This window comes from Mizuhopecten yessoensis, unplaced genomic scaffold, assembly GCF_002113885.1.
Source record: "Mizuhopecten yessoensis strain PY_sf001 unplaced genomic scaffold, ASM211388v2 scaffold8819, whole genome shotgun sequence".
NCBI classification, from domain to species: domain Eukaryota; kingdom Metazoa; phylum Mollusca; class Bivalvia; order Pectinida; family Pectinidae; genus Mizuhopecten; species Mizuhopecten yessoensis.
The window spans coordinates 41,407-58,727 of record NW_018407737.1 but is presented as its reverse complement, the minus strand read 5'-3'; positions in this window follow the sequence as shown (position 1 = coordinate 58,727).

Genomic DNA, 17,321 nt, shown 5'->3' with positions numbered 1-17,321 from the left:
GACAGGGGGTTAAATGATAGTGGCATGATGTTAAGGAGTAGTGACAGGGGGTTAGATGATAGTGACATGATGTTAATAAGTAGTGACAGGGTGTGAAGGGGGAGTGACATTGTGTAAGGGGGAGCGACATGGTGTAAAGAAGAAGTGACATGGTGTAAATGGATAGTAACATGTTGTAAATGCGTAGTGATATGGTGTACCGGGGAACTGACATGGTGTAAAGTGGTTATGACATGGTATACAGGGGTAGTGACATAGTGTTAAGGGATATCGACATGGTGTAAAGGGGTAGTGCCATGGTGTAAAGGGGTAGTGAAATGATGTAAAGGGAGAGTGACATGGTGTAAAGGGGGAGTGACATGATGTACACGGATAGTGACATGGTGGAAAGGAGCAGTGTCATGGTGTAAAGGAGAAGTGACAAGGTGTAAAGGAGTAGTGAAAGGGTGTGAAATGAGAGTGACATGATGTTAATGAGTAGTGACAGGGTGTGAAGGGGGAGTGACATTGTGTAAGGGGGAGTGACATGGTGTAAAGGGGGAGTGACATGATGTACACGGATAGTGACATGGGGTAAAGGAGCAGTGACATGGTGTAAAGGAGTAGGGACAGGGGGTTAAATGATAGTGGCATGATGTTAAGGAGTAGTGACGTGACATGGTGTAAAGGGGTAATAACATCGTGTAAACTGTTAGTGACATGATTTAAAGGGGGAGCGACATGGTGTAAAGGGTAGTGACGTGTTGTGAAGAAGTAGTGACATGGTGTAAAGGTGTAATGACATGGTGTAAGGAGTAGTGACATGGTGTAGGGAGCGACATGTTGTAAAGGGGGAGCGACATGGTGCAAAGGGGTAGTGACATGGTGTTAAGCAGGAGTGACAGGGTGTGAAGGGGTAATGACATGGTGTAAAGGGGGAGTGACATGATGTACACGGATAGTGACATGGTGGAAAGGAGTAGTGACAGGGGGTATAATGGTAGTGACATGGTGTTAAGGTGTAAAGACATGGTGTAAAGGTGGAGCGACATGGTGTAAAGGGTAGTGACGTGTTGTGAAGAAGTAGTGACATGGTGTAAAGGTGTAATGACATGGTGTAAAGGTAAAGTGACATGGTGTAAAGGGGGAGTGACATGATGTACACGGATAGGGACATGGGGTAAAGGAGTAGTGACAGGGGGTATAATGGTAGTGACATGGTGTTAAGGTGTAAAGACATGGTGTAAAGGTGGAGCGACACGGTGTAAAGGGGTAGTGACATTATGTAAAGGGAGAGTGACATGCATGGTGTAAAGGGGAGCGACATGGTGTATAAGGGTAGTGGCATGGTCTAAAGGGGTAGTGACATGGTGTTAAGCAGTAGTGACAGGGGGTGAAGGGGTAGTGACATGGTGTAAATGGGTAGTGACATGATGTAGTGACATGGTGTAAATGGATAGTAACATGTTGTAAAGGGGTAGTGACATGAATGATGTAAAGGGAGAGTGACATAGTGTACACCGGTAGTGACATGGTGTAAAGGGAGCGCGAAATGGTGTAAAGGGGTAATGACAAGGTGTAAAGGGGTAATGACATGGTATAAAGGGGTAGTGACATTGTGTAAAGGGGGAGCGACATGATATGAAGGGGTAGTGACATGGTGCAAAGGGGTAGTGACATGGTGTTAAGCAGTAGTGACAGGGTGGGAAGGGGTAGTGACATGGTGTAAAATGATAGTTACATGATGTTAGGGAGACGTGACGTGTTCTGAAGGAGTAGTGACATGGTGTAGAGGAGTAGTGACAGGGTGTGAAGGAGTAGTGACATGGGGTAAAGGGGTAGTGACAGGGTGTGAAGGGGGAGTGACATTGTGTAAGGGGGAGTGACATGGTGTAAAGGGGGAGTGACATGATGTACACGGATAGTGACATGGTGTAAATGGGTAATGACATGGTATAAAGGGGTAGTGACATTGTGTAAAGGGGGAGCGACATGATATGAAGGGGTAGTGACATGGTGCAAAGGGGTAGTGACATGGTGTTAAGCAGTAGTGACAGGGTGTGAAGGGGATGATGTAAAGGGGGAGCGACCTGATGTAAAGGGAGAGTGACATAGTGTACACGGGTAGTGACATGGTGTGAAGGGGTAGTGACATGTTGTAAAGCGGTAGTGACATGGTACGGTGTATAGGGGTAATGACATGGTGTAAATGGGTAGTGACATGATGTAGTGACATGGTGTAAATGGATAGTAACATGTTGTAAATACGTAGTCACATGGTGTTAAGAGGTTGTGACATGGTATAAAGGCGTAAAGACATGGTGTAAAGGGGTAGTCACATGGTGTAAGGGGGAGCGACATTGTGTAAACGGGTAGTGACATGGAGTAAAGGGGGAGCGACATAGTGTAAAGGAGTAGTGACATGTTGTAAACGGTTAGTGACATGGTGTAAAGGGGTGGTGACATGATGTAAAGGGGGAACGACATGATGTAAAGGGGGAGCTACATGGTGTATAAGGTTCGTTACATGGTCTAAAGGGAGAGTGACATGGTGTACACGGGTAGTGAACATGGTGTAAAGGGGTAATGACATGGTGGAAATGGATAGTAACATGTTGTAAAGGAGTAGTGACATGGTATAAACGGGTAGTGACATGGTGTTAAGCAGTAGTGACAGGGTGGGAAGGGGTAGTGACATGGTGTAAACGGGTAGTGACATGGTGTTAAGCAGTAGTGACAGGGTGTGAAGGGGATTGACATAGTGTAAAGGGGCAATGACATGGTGTAAAGGAGTAGTGACAGGGTGTAAAGGAGTAGTGACATACTGTAAAGGAGTAGTGACATGGTGAAAACGGGTAGTGACATGGTGTTAAGGTACAGTGACATGATGTAAAGGGGGAACGACATGGTTTAAAAAGGTAGCGACAGATAGTGACATGGTGTAAAGGGAGAGAGACATGGGGTACACGGGGAGTGACATGGTGTAAAGCGGTTGTGACATGGTATACATGGGTAGTGTCATAGTGGAAAGGGATAGTTACATGGTGTAAAGAGGTAGTGACATGATGTAAAGGGTGAGCGACATGATGTAAAGGGAGATTGACATGGTGTAAAGGGGTAGCGACATGGTGTAAAGTGGTAATGACATGGTGTAAAGGGACAGTGACATGGTGTAAAGGGAGAGCGACATGGTGTAAAGGGTTAATGACATGGTGTAAAGGGGTAATGACAAGGTGTAAAGGGGTAATGACATGTTGTAAAGGGGTAATGACATGGAGTAAAGGGGTAATGACATGGTGGAAAGGGGTAGTGACATGGTGTTAAGCAGTAGTGACAGGGTGTGAAGGGGATTGACATGGTGTAAAGGGGCAATGACATGGTGTAAAGGGGTAGCGACATGGTGTAAAGTGGTAATGACATGGTGTAAAGGGACAGTGACATGGTGTAAAGGGGGAGTGACATGGTGTAAAGGGGAGCGACATGATGCAAAGGGATAGTGACATGGTGTAAGGGGGAGCTACATGGTGTATAAGGTTCGTTACATGGTCTAAAGGGGTAGTGACAGGGTGTGAAGGGGATTGACATGGTGTAAAGGGGTAGGGACATGGTGTAAAGGAGTAGTGACAGGGTGTAAAGGAGTAGTGACAGGGTGTAAAGGAGTAGTGACAGGGTGTAAAGGAGTAGTGACATGGTGTAAAGGGAGAGTTACATGGTGTAAAGGGGTAATGACAAGGTGTAAAGGGGTAATGACATGTTGTAAAGGGGTAATGACATGGTGGAAAGGGGTAGTGACATGATGTAAACGGGGAGCGACATGATGTAAAGGGGGAGTGACATGGTGTAAAGGGGTAATGACATGGTGTAAAGGGGTAGTGACATGGTGTAAAGTGGTTGTGACATGGTATACATGGGTAGTGACATAGTGTAAAGGGATAGTTACATGGTGTAAAGGGGTAGTGACATGATGTAAAGGGAGAGTGACATGGTGTACACGGGTAGTGACATGGTGTAAAGGAGTATTGACAAGGTGTAAAGGAGTAGTGAAAGGGTGTGAAATGATAGTGACATGATGTTAATGAGTAGTGACGTGTTGTGAAGGAGTAGTGACATGGTGTAAAGGGGTAAGGACATGGTGTAAAGTAGTAGTGACTTGGTGTAAACGGGTAGTGACATGGTGTAAAGGAGTAATGACAGGGTGTGAAGGGGTAGTGACATGGTGTAAAGGGGTAGTGACATGATGTAAAGGGGGAGCGACATGGTGTAAAGGGGAAATGACATGGAGTAAAGGGGAAATGACATGGTGTAAAGGGATAGTGACATGGTGTAAAGGGGTAGTGACATTGTGTAAGGGGGAGTGACATGGTCTAAAGGGGTAGTGACATTGTGTAAAGGGGGAGCGACATGGTGTAAAGGGGTAATGACATGGTGTAAAGGGACAGTGACATGGTGTAAAGGGAGAGTGACATGTTGTAAAGAATTAGTGACATGGTGGAAATGGATAGTAACATGTTGTAAATGGGTAGTGATATGGTGTAAAGGGGAAGTGACATGGTGTAAAGTGGTTATGACATTGTATACAGGGGTAGTGACATAGTGTTAAGGTATAGTGACATGGTGTAAAAGGGTAGTGACATGATGTAAAGGGAGAGTTACATGGTGTACACGGGTAGTGACATGGTGTAAAGGGGTAATGACGTGGTGTAAACGGGTAGTGACATGGTGTAAAGGAGTAGTGAGAGGGTGTGAAATGATAGTGACATGATGTTAATGAGTAGTGACGTGTTGTGAAGGAGTAGTGACATGGTGTAAAGGAGTAGTGAAGTAGTGACAGGATGTGAAGGGGGAGCGACATTGTGTAAACGGGTAGTGACATGGTCTAAAGGGGTGGTGACATGGTGTAAAGGGGGAGCGACATCGTGTAAAGGGGTAATGACATGATGTAAAGGGGGAGGTGTAAAGGGATAGTGACATGTTGTAAAGAAGTAGTGACTTAGTGGAAATGGATAGTAACATGTTGTAAATGCGTAGTGATATGGTGTAAATGGGAAGTTACATGGTGTAAAGTGGTTATGACATTGTATAGAGGGGTAGTGACATAGTGTTAAGGGATATCGACATGGTGTGTAGTGACATGGTGGAAATGGATAGTAACATGTTGTAAATGCGTAGTGATATGGTGTAAAGAGGTAGTGACATGGAGTAAAGAGGTTGTGACATGGTATAAAGGGAGAGTGGCATGGTGTAAAGGATTAGTGACACTGTGGAAAGGAGAAACGACATGGTGTAAAGTGGTAGCGACATGGTGTAAAGAGGTAGTGACATGGAGTAAAGAGGTTGTGACATGGTATACAGGGGTAGTGCCATAGTGTAAAGGGTTGGTAATATGATGTAAATGCGTAGTGACAGGGTGTAAAGGGAAAGTGACATGGTGTAAAGGTGTAGTGACATGGTGAAAGGGATAGTGACATGGTGTAAAGGGGTAGTGACATGGTGTTAAGGGATAGAGTCATGGTGTAAAGTGATGGAAACATAGTGTAAAAGGGTAGTGACATGTTGTAAAGCGGTAGTGACATGGTACAAGGGGTAAGTGACATTGTGTAAAGGGTTGGTAATATGATGTAAATGTGTAGTGACAGGGTGTAAAGGGAAAGTGACATGTTGTAAAGGTGTAGTGACATGGTGAAAGGGATAGTGACATGGTGCAAAGGTACAGTGACATGGTGTAAAGGGGGAGTGACATGGTGTGAAGGTACAGTGACATGATGTAAAGGGGGAACGACATGGTTTAAAAAGGTAGCGACATGGTGTTAAGAGGTGTTGACATGGTATAAAGGGGTAGTGACATGGTGTTAAGAGGTTGTGACATGGTATAAAGGGAGAGTGGCATGGTGTAAAAGATTAGTGACAATGTGGAAAGGAGAAACGAGATGGTGTAAAGTGGTAGCGACATGGTGTAAAGAGGTTGTGACATGGTGTAAACAGGTAGTGACATGGTGTAAAGGAGTAATGACAGGGTGTGAAGGGGTAGTGACATGGTGTAAAGGGGTAGTGACGTGATGTAAAGGGGGAGCGACATGATGTAAAGGGAGAGTGACATGGTGTAAAGGGGTAATGACATGATGTAAAGGTGGAGCGACATGGTGTAAAGGGGTAGTGACATGGTGTAAGGGGGAGTGACATGGTCTAAAGGGGTGGTGACATGGTGTAAAGGGGGAGCGACATGGTGTAAAGTGGTAATGACATGGTGTAAAGGGACAGTGACATGGTGTAAAGGGATAGTGACACGTGTAAAGAAGTAGTGACATGGTGGAAATGGATAGTAACATGTTGTAAATGCGTAGTGATATGGTGTAAAGGGGAAGTGACATGGTGTAAAGTGGTTATGACATGGTATACAGGGGTAGTGACATAGTGTTAAGGGATAGTGACATGGTGTAAATGGGTAGTGACATGATGTAAAGGGAGAGTGACATGGTGTACACGGGTGGTGACATGGTGTAAAGGAGTAGTGAAAGGGTGTGAAATGATAGTGACATGATGTTAATGATTAGTGACGTGTTGTGAAGGAGTAGTGACATGGTGTAAAGGGGTAATGACATGGTGTAAAGGATTAATGACATGGTGTAAACGGGTAGTGACATGGTGTAAAGGAGTAATGACAGGGTGTGAAGGGGTAGTGACATGGTGTAAAGGGGTAGTGACATGGTGTAAGTGGGAGCGCCATGGTGTAAAGTGGTAGCGACCTGGTGTAAAGAGGTTGTGACATGGTATAAAGGGGTAAAGACATGGTGTAAAGGGATAGTGACATGGTGTAAAGGGGTAGTGACATGGTGTAAGTGGGAGCGACATGGTGTAAAGTGGTAGCGACCTGGTGTAAAGAGGTTGTGACATGGTATAAAGGGGTAGTGACATGGTGTTAAGGTACAGTGACATGATGTAAAGGGGGAACGACATGGTTTAAAAAGGTAGCGACATGGTGTTAAGAGGTGTTGACATGGTATAAAGGGGTAGTGACATGGTGTTAAGAGGTTGTGACATGGTATAAAGGGAGAGTGGCATGGTGTAAAGGATTAGTGACACTGTGGAAAGGAGAAACGACATGGTGTAAAGTGGTAGCGACATGGTGTAAAGAGGTTGTGACATGGTGTAAACAGGTAGTGACATGGTGTAAAGGAGTAATGACAGGGTGTGAAGGGGTAGTGACATGGTGTAAAGGGGTAGTGACATGATGTAAAGGGGGAGCGACATGATGTAAAGGGAGAGTGACATGGTGTAAAGGGGTAATGACATGATGTAAAGGGGGAGCGACATGGTCTAAAGGGGTGGTGACATGGTGTAAAGAGGGAGCGACATGGTGTAAAGGGGTAATGACATGATGTAAAGGGACAGTGACATGGTGTAAGGGGATAGTGATATGTTGTAAAGAAGTAGTGACATGGTGGAAATGGATAGTAACATGTTGTAAATGCGTAGTGATATGGTGTAAAGGGGAAGTGACATGGTGTAAAGTGGTTATGACATGGTATACAGGGGTAGTGACATAGTGTTAAGGGATATCGACATGGTGTAAAGGGGTAGTGACATGAATGATGTAAAGGGAGAGTGACATGGTGTACACGTGTAGTGACATGGTGTAAAGGAGTAGTGACATGGTGTAAAGGGATAGTGGCATGGTGTAAAGGAGTAATAACAGGGTCTGAAGGGGTAGTGACATGATGTAAAGGGAGACATGGTGTCAAGGGGTAGTGACATGAATGATGGAAAGGGAGAGTGACATGGTGTAGTGACATGGTGAAAGGGATAGTGACATGGTTGACATGTTGTAAAGAAGGAGTGACATGGTGGAAATGGAAAGTAACATGTTGTAAATGCGTAGTGATTTGGTGTAAAGGGGAAGTGACATGGTGTAAAGTGGTAGCGACATGGTGTAAAGTGGTTATGACATGGTATACAGGGGCAGTGACATAGTGTTAAGGGATATCGATATGGTGTAAAGGGGTAATGACATAGTGTAAAGGGATAGTGACATGTTGTAAAAAAGTAGTAACATGGTGGAAATGGATAGTGACATGTTGTAAATACGTAGTGATATGGTGTAAAGGGGTAGTGATATGGTGTTAAGAGGTTGTGACATGGTATACAGGGGTAGTGACATAGTGTAAAGGGTTGGTAATATGATGTAAATGCGTAGTGACAGGGTGTAAAGGGATAGTGACATGGTCTAAAGGGGTAGTGACATGGTGTAAAGGGGGAGCGACATGGTGTAAAGGGGAAATGACATGGTGTAAAGGGATAGTGACATGGTGTAAAGGGGTAGTGACATGGTGTAAAGGGATAGAGTCATGGTGTAAAGTGATGGAAACATAGTGTAAAAGGGTAGTGACATGTTGTAAAGCGGTAGTGACATGGTGCAAGGGGTAAGTGACATTGTGTAAAGGGTTGGTAATATGATGTAAATGTGTAGTGACAGGGTTTAAAGGGAAAGTGACATGTTGTAAAGGTGTAGTGACATGGTGAAAGGGATAGTGACATGGTGCAAAGGTACAGTGACATGGTGTAAAGGGGGAATGACATGGTGTAAAGGTACAGTGACATGATGTAAAGGGGGAACGACATGGTTTAAAGAGGTAGCGACATGGTGTTAAGAGGTGTTGACATGGTATAAAGGGGTAGTGACATGGTGTAAAGGATTAGTGACACTGTGGAAAGGAGGAACGACATGGTGTAAAATGGTAGTGACATGGTTAGTAAAGGGGTAGTGACATGATGTAAAGGGTGAGCGACATGATGTAAAGGGAGAGTGACATGGTGTAAAGGGGTAATGCCATGGTGTAAAGGGATAGTGACATGGCGAAAGGTACAGTGACATGATGTAAAGGGGGAACGACATGGTTTAAAGAGATAGCGACATGGTGTTAAGAGGTGTTGACATGGTATAAAGGGGTTGTGACATGGTATAAAGGGGTTGTGACATGGTATAAAGGGAGAGTGGCATGGTGTTAAGGATTAGTGACACTGTGGAAAGGAGGAACGACATGGTGTAAAGTGGTAGCGACATGGTTTAAAGAGGTTTTGACATGGTGTAAACAGGCAGTGACATGGTGTAAAGGAGTAATGACAGGGTGTGAAGGGGTAGTGACATGGTGTAAAGGGGGAGCGACATGGTGTAAAGGGATAGTGACATGGTGTTAAATGGTGTAAAGTGGTAGCGACATGGTTATGATAGTGACATGATGTTAATGAGTAGTGACGTGTTGTGAAGGAGTAGTGACATGGTGTAAAGGGGTAATGACATGATGTAAAGGGGGAGCGACATGGTGTAAAGGGGAAGTGACATGATGTAAAGGGGGAGCGACATGGTGTAAAGGGATAGTGATATGGTGTAAAGGGGTAGTGACATGGTGTAAGGGGGAGCGACATTGTGTAAAGGGGTAGTGACATGATGTAAAGGGGGAGCGACATGGTGTAAAGGGGTAGTGACATGATGTAAAGGGAGAGAGACATAGTGTACACGGGTAGTGACATGGTGTAAAGGAGTAGGGTGGTGACATGGTGTAAAGAGGGAGCGACATGGTGTAAAGGGGTAATGCCATGGTGTAAAGGGATAGTGACATGGTGGAAATGGATAGTGACATGTTGTAAAGAAGTAGTGACATGGTGTAAATGGATAGTAACATGTTGTTAATGCGTAGTGATATGGGGTAAAGGGGTAGTGACATGGAGTAAAGAGGTTGTGACATGGTATACAGGGGTAGTGACATAGAGTAAAGAGATAATGACATGGTGTAAAGGGGTAGTGACATGATGTAAAGGGAGAGTGACATAGTGTACACGGGTAGTGACATGGTGTAAAGGAGTAGTGACATGGTGTAAAGGAGAGGTGAAAGGGTGTGAAATGATAGTGACATGATGTTAATGAGTAGTGACGTGTTGTGAAGGAGTAGTGACATGGTGTAAAGGGGTAATGACATGGTGTAAAGGAGTAGTGACGTGGTGTAAACGGGTAGTGACCTGGTGTAAAGGAGTAGTGACAGGGTGTGAAGGGATAGTGACATGGTGTAAAGGGGTAGTGACATGATGTCAAGGGGGGGGGCGACATGATGTAAAGGGAGAGTGAAATGGTGTAAAGGAGTAATGACATGGTGTAAAGGGATAGTGACATGGTGTAAACGGGTAGTGACATGGTGTAAAGGGGGAGCGACATGATGTAAAGGGGGAGCAACATGATGTAAAGGGATAGTGACATGGTGTAAAGGGGTAATGACATGGTGTAAAGGGGTAATGCCTTGGTGTAAAGGGGTAGTGACATGATGTAAAGGGGGAGCGACATGGTGTAAAGGGGTAGTGACATGGTGTAAAGGGGTAGCGACAGGGTGTAAAGGGGTAATGACATGGTGTAAAGGGGGAATGCCTTGGTGTAAAGGGGTAGTGACATAAAGGGGTAATGACATGGTGTAAAGGGGGAATGCCTTGGTGTAAAGGGGTAGTGACATAAAGGGGTAATGACATGGTGTAAAGGGATAGTGACATGGTGTAAAGGGGGAGCAACATGATGTAAAGGGAGAGTGACATGGTGTAAAGGGGTAATGACATGGTGTAAAGGGGTAGTGACATGATGTAAAGGGGGAGCGACATGGTTGAAAGGGGTAGTGAGATGATGTAAAGGGGGAGCGACATGGTTGAAAGGGGTAGTGAGATGATGTAAAGGGGGAGCGACATGGTGTATAAGGTTCGTGACATGGTCTAAAGGGGTAGTGTCATGGTGTAAAGGGGGAGCGACAGGGTGTAAAGGGGTAATGACATGGTATAAAGGGGTAATGACATGGTGTAAAGGGATAGTGACATGGTGTAAAGGGATAGTGACATGTTGTAAAGAAGTAGTGACTTAGTGGAAATGGATAGTAACATGTTGTAAATACGTAGTGATATGGTGTAAAGGGGTAGTGACATGGTGTAAAGGGTAAGTGACAGGGTACATTGTATACAGGTGAAGTGACATGGTGTTAATAAGTTGTGACATGGTATACAGGGGTAGTGACATAGTGTAAAGAGATAGTGACATGGTGTAAAGGGGTATTGACATGGTGTAAAACGGTAGTGACATGATGTAAATGGATAGTGACAGGGTTTAAAGGTACAGTGACATGGTGTAAAGGTACAGTGACATGGTGTAAAGGTACAGTGACATGGTGTTAAGGTTCGTGACATGATGTAAATGGATAGTGACAGGGTGTAAAGGTACAGTGACATGGTGTAAAGGAGTAGTGACATGGTGTAAAGGGATAGTGACATGGTGTTAAGGGATAGTTACATTGTGTAAAGGGATAGTTACATTGTGTAATGGTGTAGTGACAGGGTGTAAAGGGATAGTGACATGGTGTTAAGGGTAAGAGACATGGTGTAAAGAGGTTGTGACATGGTATAAAGTGGTAGTGACATGGTGTTAAAAGGTTGTGACATGGTATAAAGGGGTAATGACATTGTGTAAAGGTACAGTGACATGATGTAAAGGGGGAGCGACATGGTTTAAAGGGGTAGCGACATGGTGTAAAGTTGTAGTTACATGGTGTCAAGGGTAAATGACGTGGTACTTTGTATACAGGTGTAGTGACATGGTGTTAAAGGTTGGTAATAAGATGTAAAGGGGTAGCGACATGGTGTAAAGGGGTAGTGACATGGCGTAAAGCGGTAGTGACATGATGTAAAGGGTTAGTGACATGGTGTAAACGGGTAGTGACATGGTGTAAAGGTGAAGTAACATTATGCAAAGGTGTAGTGACGTGGTCCAAAGGTGTAGTGACATGTTGTAAAGGTGTAATGACATGATATAATGGTGTAGTGAAAAGGTGTAAAGAATTAGTGACTTGGTGAAAAGGTGTAGTGACTTGGTGTGAAAGGATAGTGACATGGTGTAAACGGATACATGGTGTAAATGGTAGTAACAAGTTTCTTTATGCGTAATGACATGGTGTTAAGGGGTAGTGACATGGTGTAAAGGGTAAGTGACATGGTACATTGTATACAGGTGAAGTGACATGGTGTAAATAAGTTGTGACATGGTATACATGGGTAGTGTCATAGTGTAAAGAAATAGTGACATGGTGTAAAGGGGTATTGACATGGTGTAAAGCGGTAGTGACATGATGTAAATGGATAGTGACAGGGTGTAAAGGGATAGTGACATGGTGTTAAGGTTCGTGACATGATGTAAATGGATGGTGACAGGGTGTAAAGGTACAGTGACATGGTGTAAAGGAGTAGTGACAGGGTGTAAAGGGATAATGACATGGTGTTAAGGGTAAGAGACATGGTGTAAAGAGGTTGTGACATGGTATAAAGTGGTAGTGACATGGTGTTAAAAGGTTGTGACATGGTTTAAAGGGGTAATGACATTGTGTAAAGGTACAGTGACATGATGTAAAGGGGGAGCGACATGGTTTAAAGGGGTAGCAACATGGTGTAAAGTTGTAGTTACATGGTGTCAAGGGTAAATGACGTGGTACTTTGTATACAGGTGTAGTGACATGGTGTTAAAGGTTGGTAATAAGGTGTAAAGGGGTAGCGACATTGTGTTAAGGGGTAGTGACAGGGTGTAAAATGGTAGTGACATGGTGTACAGGGTAGTGACATGGTGCACAGGTGTAGTGACATGGTGTACTGGGGTAGTGACATGGCGTACAGGTGTAGTGACTTGGTGTAAAGGAGTAGTAACATGGTGTTAAGGTGTAGTGACATGGTGAAAAGGGGTAGTGACATAGTATAAAGGGGTAGTGACATGGTGTAATGGTGTAGTGACATTGTGTAAAGAAGTAGTGAAATTGTGTAAAAGGGCAGTGACTTGGTGTCAAGGGTAATAGCATGGTGTTAAGTTGTTGTGACATGCTGCAATGGTGCAGTGACATGATTTTAAGGGGTAGTGACATGGTGTAAAGGTGTAGTGAAAGGGTTTTGAAGGGTAGTGACATGGTTAAAGGGGTAGTTACATGATGTATACGGGTAGTGACATGTTGTAAAGGGGTAGCGACATGGTGTAAATTGGTAGTGACATTGTATAAAGAAGTAGTAACATGGTGTAAAGAAGTAGTAACATGGTGTTAAGGGGTAGTGAGATGATATTATTAATTGTTTTAACAACTACGGAAAAATAATTAATAATTGGTATTTATAAAACTATCTAATGTCTACGTACAATGTACAATAAATGGTTAATGTATAAAACTATCTTACATCTACGTATAATTGATTGTTATATGGTAAAACTATTTAATGTCTGCGTATAATTGATTGTTATATGGTAAAACTATCTTATGTCCGTGTATAATTAATTGTTATATGGTAAAACTATCTAATGTATACGTATAATTTATTGTTATATGGTAAAACTATCTAATGTATACGTATAATTAATTGTTATATGGTAAAACTATCTAATATCTACGTATAATTAATTGTTATATGGTAAAACTATCTAATATCTACGTATAATTAATTTTTATATGGTAAAATTTTCTAATATCTGCGTATAATTGATTGTTATATGGTAAAACTATCTAATATCTGCGTATAATTAATTGTTATATGGTAAAACTATCTAATATCTGCGTATAATTAATTGTTATATGGTAAAACTATCTAATATCTGCGTATAATTAATTGTTATATGGTAAAACTATCTAATATCTGCGTATAATTAATTGTCATATGGTAAAACTATCTAATATCTGCGTATAACTAATTTTTATATGGTAAAACTATCTAATATCAACGTATAACTAATTGTTATATGGTAAAACTATCTAATACATGTATCTGCGTAAAATTGATTGTTATATGGTAAAACTATCTAATATCAGCGTATAACTAATTTTTATATGGTAAAACTATCTAATATCAACGTATATCTAATTGTTATATGGTAAAACTATCTAATATCAACGTATAACTAATTGTTATATGGTAAAACTATCTAATATCTGCGTATAATTGATTGTTATATGGTAAAACTATTTAATGTATACGTATAATTAATTGTTATATGGTAAAACTATCTAATATCTACGTATAATTAATTGTAATATGGTAAAACTATCTAATATCTACGTATAATTAATTTTTATATGGTAAAATTTTCTAATATCTGCGTATTATTGATTGTTATATGGTAAAACTATCTAATATCTGCGTATAATTAATTGTTATATGGTTAAACTATCTAATATCTGCGTATAATTAATTGTTATATGGTAAAACTATCTAATATCTGCGTATAACTAATTTTTATATGGTAAAACTATCTAATATCAACGTATAATTAATTGTTATATGGTAAAACTATCTAATACATGTATCTGCGTAAAATTGATTGTTATATGGTAAAACTATCTAATATCTGCGTATAACTAATTTTTATATGGTAAAACTATCTAATATCAACGTATATCTAATTGTTATATGGTAAAACTATCTAATATCAACGTATAACTAATTGTTATATGGTAAAACTATCTAATATCTGCGTATAATTGATTGTTATATGGTAAAACTATTTAATGTATACGTATAATTAATTGTTATATGGTAAAACTATCTAATGTATACGTATAATTAATTGTTATATGGTAAAACTATCTAATATCTACGTATAATTAATTGTAATATGGTAAAACTATCTTATGTCCGCGTATAATTAATTGTAATATGGTAAAAATAATTATAATATCTGCGTATAATTAATTGTTATATGGTAAAACCATGGAATTAGATTTGCTATCTAAGTCCGTGGTAAAATTATCTAATGTCTACGTGTAATTAATTGTTATATGGTAAAACTATTGAATATCTGCGCATAATTAATTGAAATATATGTAAAACTATCTAATGTATACGTAAAATTGATTGTTATATGGTAAAACTATCTTATGTCCGTGTATAATTGATTGTTATATGGTAAAACTATCTAATGCATACGTATAATTAATTGTTATATGGTAAAACTATCTAATGTATACGTATAATTAATTGTTTTATGGTAAAACTATCTAATATCTACGTATAATTAATTGTTATATGGTAAAACTATCTAATATCTGCGTTTAATTAATTGTTATATGGTAAAACCATGGAATTAGATTTGCTATCTAAGTCCGTGGTAAAATATCTAATGTCTACGTGTAATTAATTGTTATACGGTAAAACTATTGAATATCTGTGCATAATTAATTGAAATATATGTAAAACTATCTAATGTCTACGAATAATTAATTGTTATTTGTGCATAACTTTCTTATATCTGCGTATAATTTATTGTTATTTGTGTAAAACTACCTATTGTATACGTAGAATATATATATATGTAAAACTATCAAACATTAACATCTTATTATTTGTCACATAGTAAAACTAGCTAACAATTACGCATAATTATAATCACTATATAACGAACTCATGTCCACTAACATACCGATATATAAACACTATATAACGAACTAATGTCCACCAATATACCGAGATATAAACACTATATAACGAACTCATGTCCACTAATATACCGAGATATAAACACTATATAACAAACTCATGTCCACCAACATACCGAGATATAAACACTATATAACAAACTCATGTCCACTAACATACCGAGATATAAACACTATATAACGAACTCAGGTCCACTAACATACCGAGATATAAACACTATATAACGAATTCATGTCCACCAACATACCGAGATATAAACACTATATAACTAACTCATGTCCACCAACATACCGAGATATAAACACTATATAACGAAACCATGTCCACCAATATACCGAGATATAAACACTATATAACGAACTCATGGCCACCAATATACCGAGATATAAACACCACCAACATCCCGAGACATAAACACTATATAACGAACTCATGTCCACCAACATACCGAAATATAAACACTATATAACGAACTCATGTCCACCAATATACCGATATATAAACACTATATGACGAACTCATGTCCACTAACATACCGAGATATAAATACTATATAACGAACTCATGTCCACCAATATACCGATATATAAACACTATATAACGAACTCATGTCCACTAACATAACGAGATATAAACACTATATAACGAACTCATGTCAACCAATATACCGAGATATAAACATTATATAACGAACTCATGTCCACCAACATATCGAGATATAAACACTATATAACGAACTCATGTCCACTAACATACCAAGATATAAACACTATATAACGAACTCATGTCAACCAATATACCGATATATAAACACTATATGACGACCTCATGTCCACTAACATACCGAGATATAAACACTTTATAACGAATTCATGTCCACCAACATACCGAGATATAAACATTATATAACGAACTCATGTCCACCAACATACCGGGATATAAACACTATATAACGAACTCATGTCCACTAACATAACGAGATATAAACACTATATAACGAACTCATGTCTACCAATATACCGATATATAAACACTATATAACGAACTCATGTCTACCAATATACCGATATATAAACACTATATAACGAACTCATGTCCACTAACATACCGATATATAAACACTATATAACGAACTCATGTCCACCGACATACCGAAATATAAACACTATATAACGAACTCATGTCCACTAACATACCAAGATATAAACACTATATAACGAACTCATGTCCACCAATATACCGATATATAAACACTATATGACGAACTCATGTCCACTAACATACCGAGATATAAACACTATATAACGAACTCATGTCCACCAACATACCGAGATATAAACACTATATAACGAACTCATGGCCACCAACATACCGAGATATAAACACTATATAACGAACTCATGTTCACCAACATACCGATATATAAACACTATATAACGAACTCTTGGCCACTAACATACCGAGATATAAACACTATATAACGAACTCATGTCCACCAACATACCCAGATATAAACACTATATAACGAACTCATGGCCACCAATATACCGAGATATAAACACTATATAACGAACTCATGTCCACTAACATACTCAGATATAAACACTATATAACAAACTCATGTCCACCAACATACCGAGATATAAACACTATATAACGAACTCATGTCCACCAACATCCCCAGATATAAACACTATATAACGAACTCATGTCCACCAACATACCGAGACATAAACACTATATAACGAATTCATGTCCACTAACATACCGAGATATAAACACTATATAACGAACTCATGTCCACCAACATACCGAGATATAAACACTATATAACGAACTCATGTCCACCAATATACCGAGATATA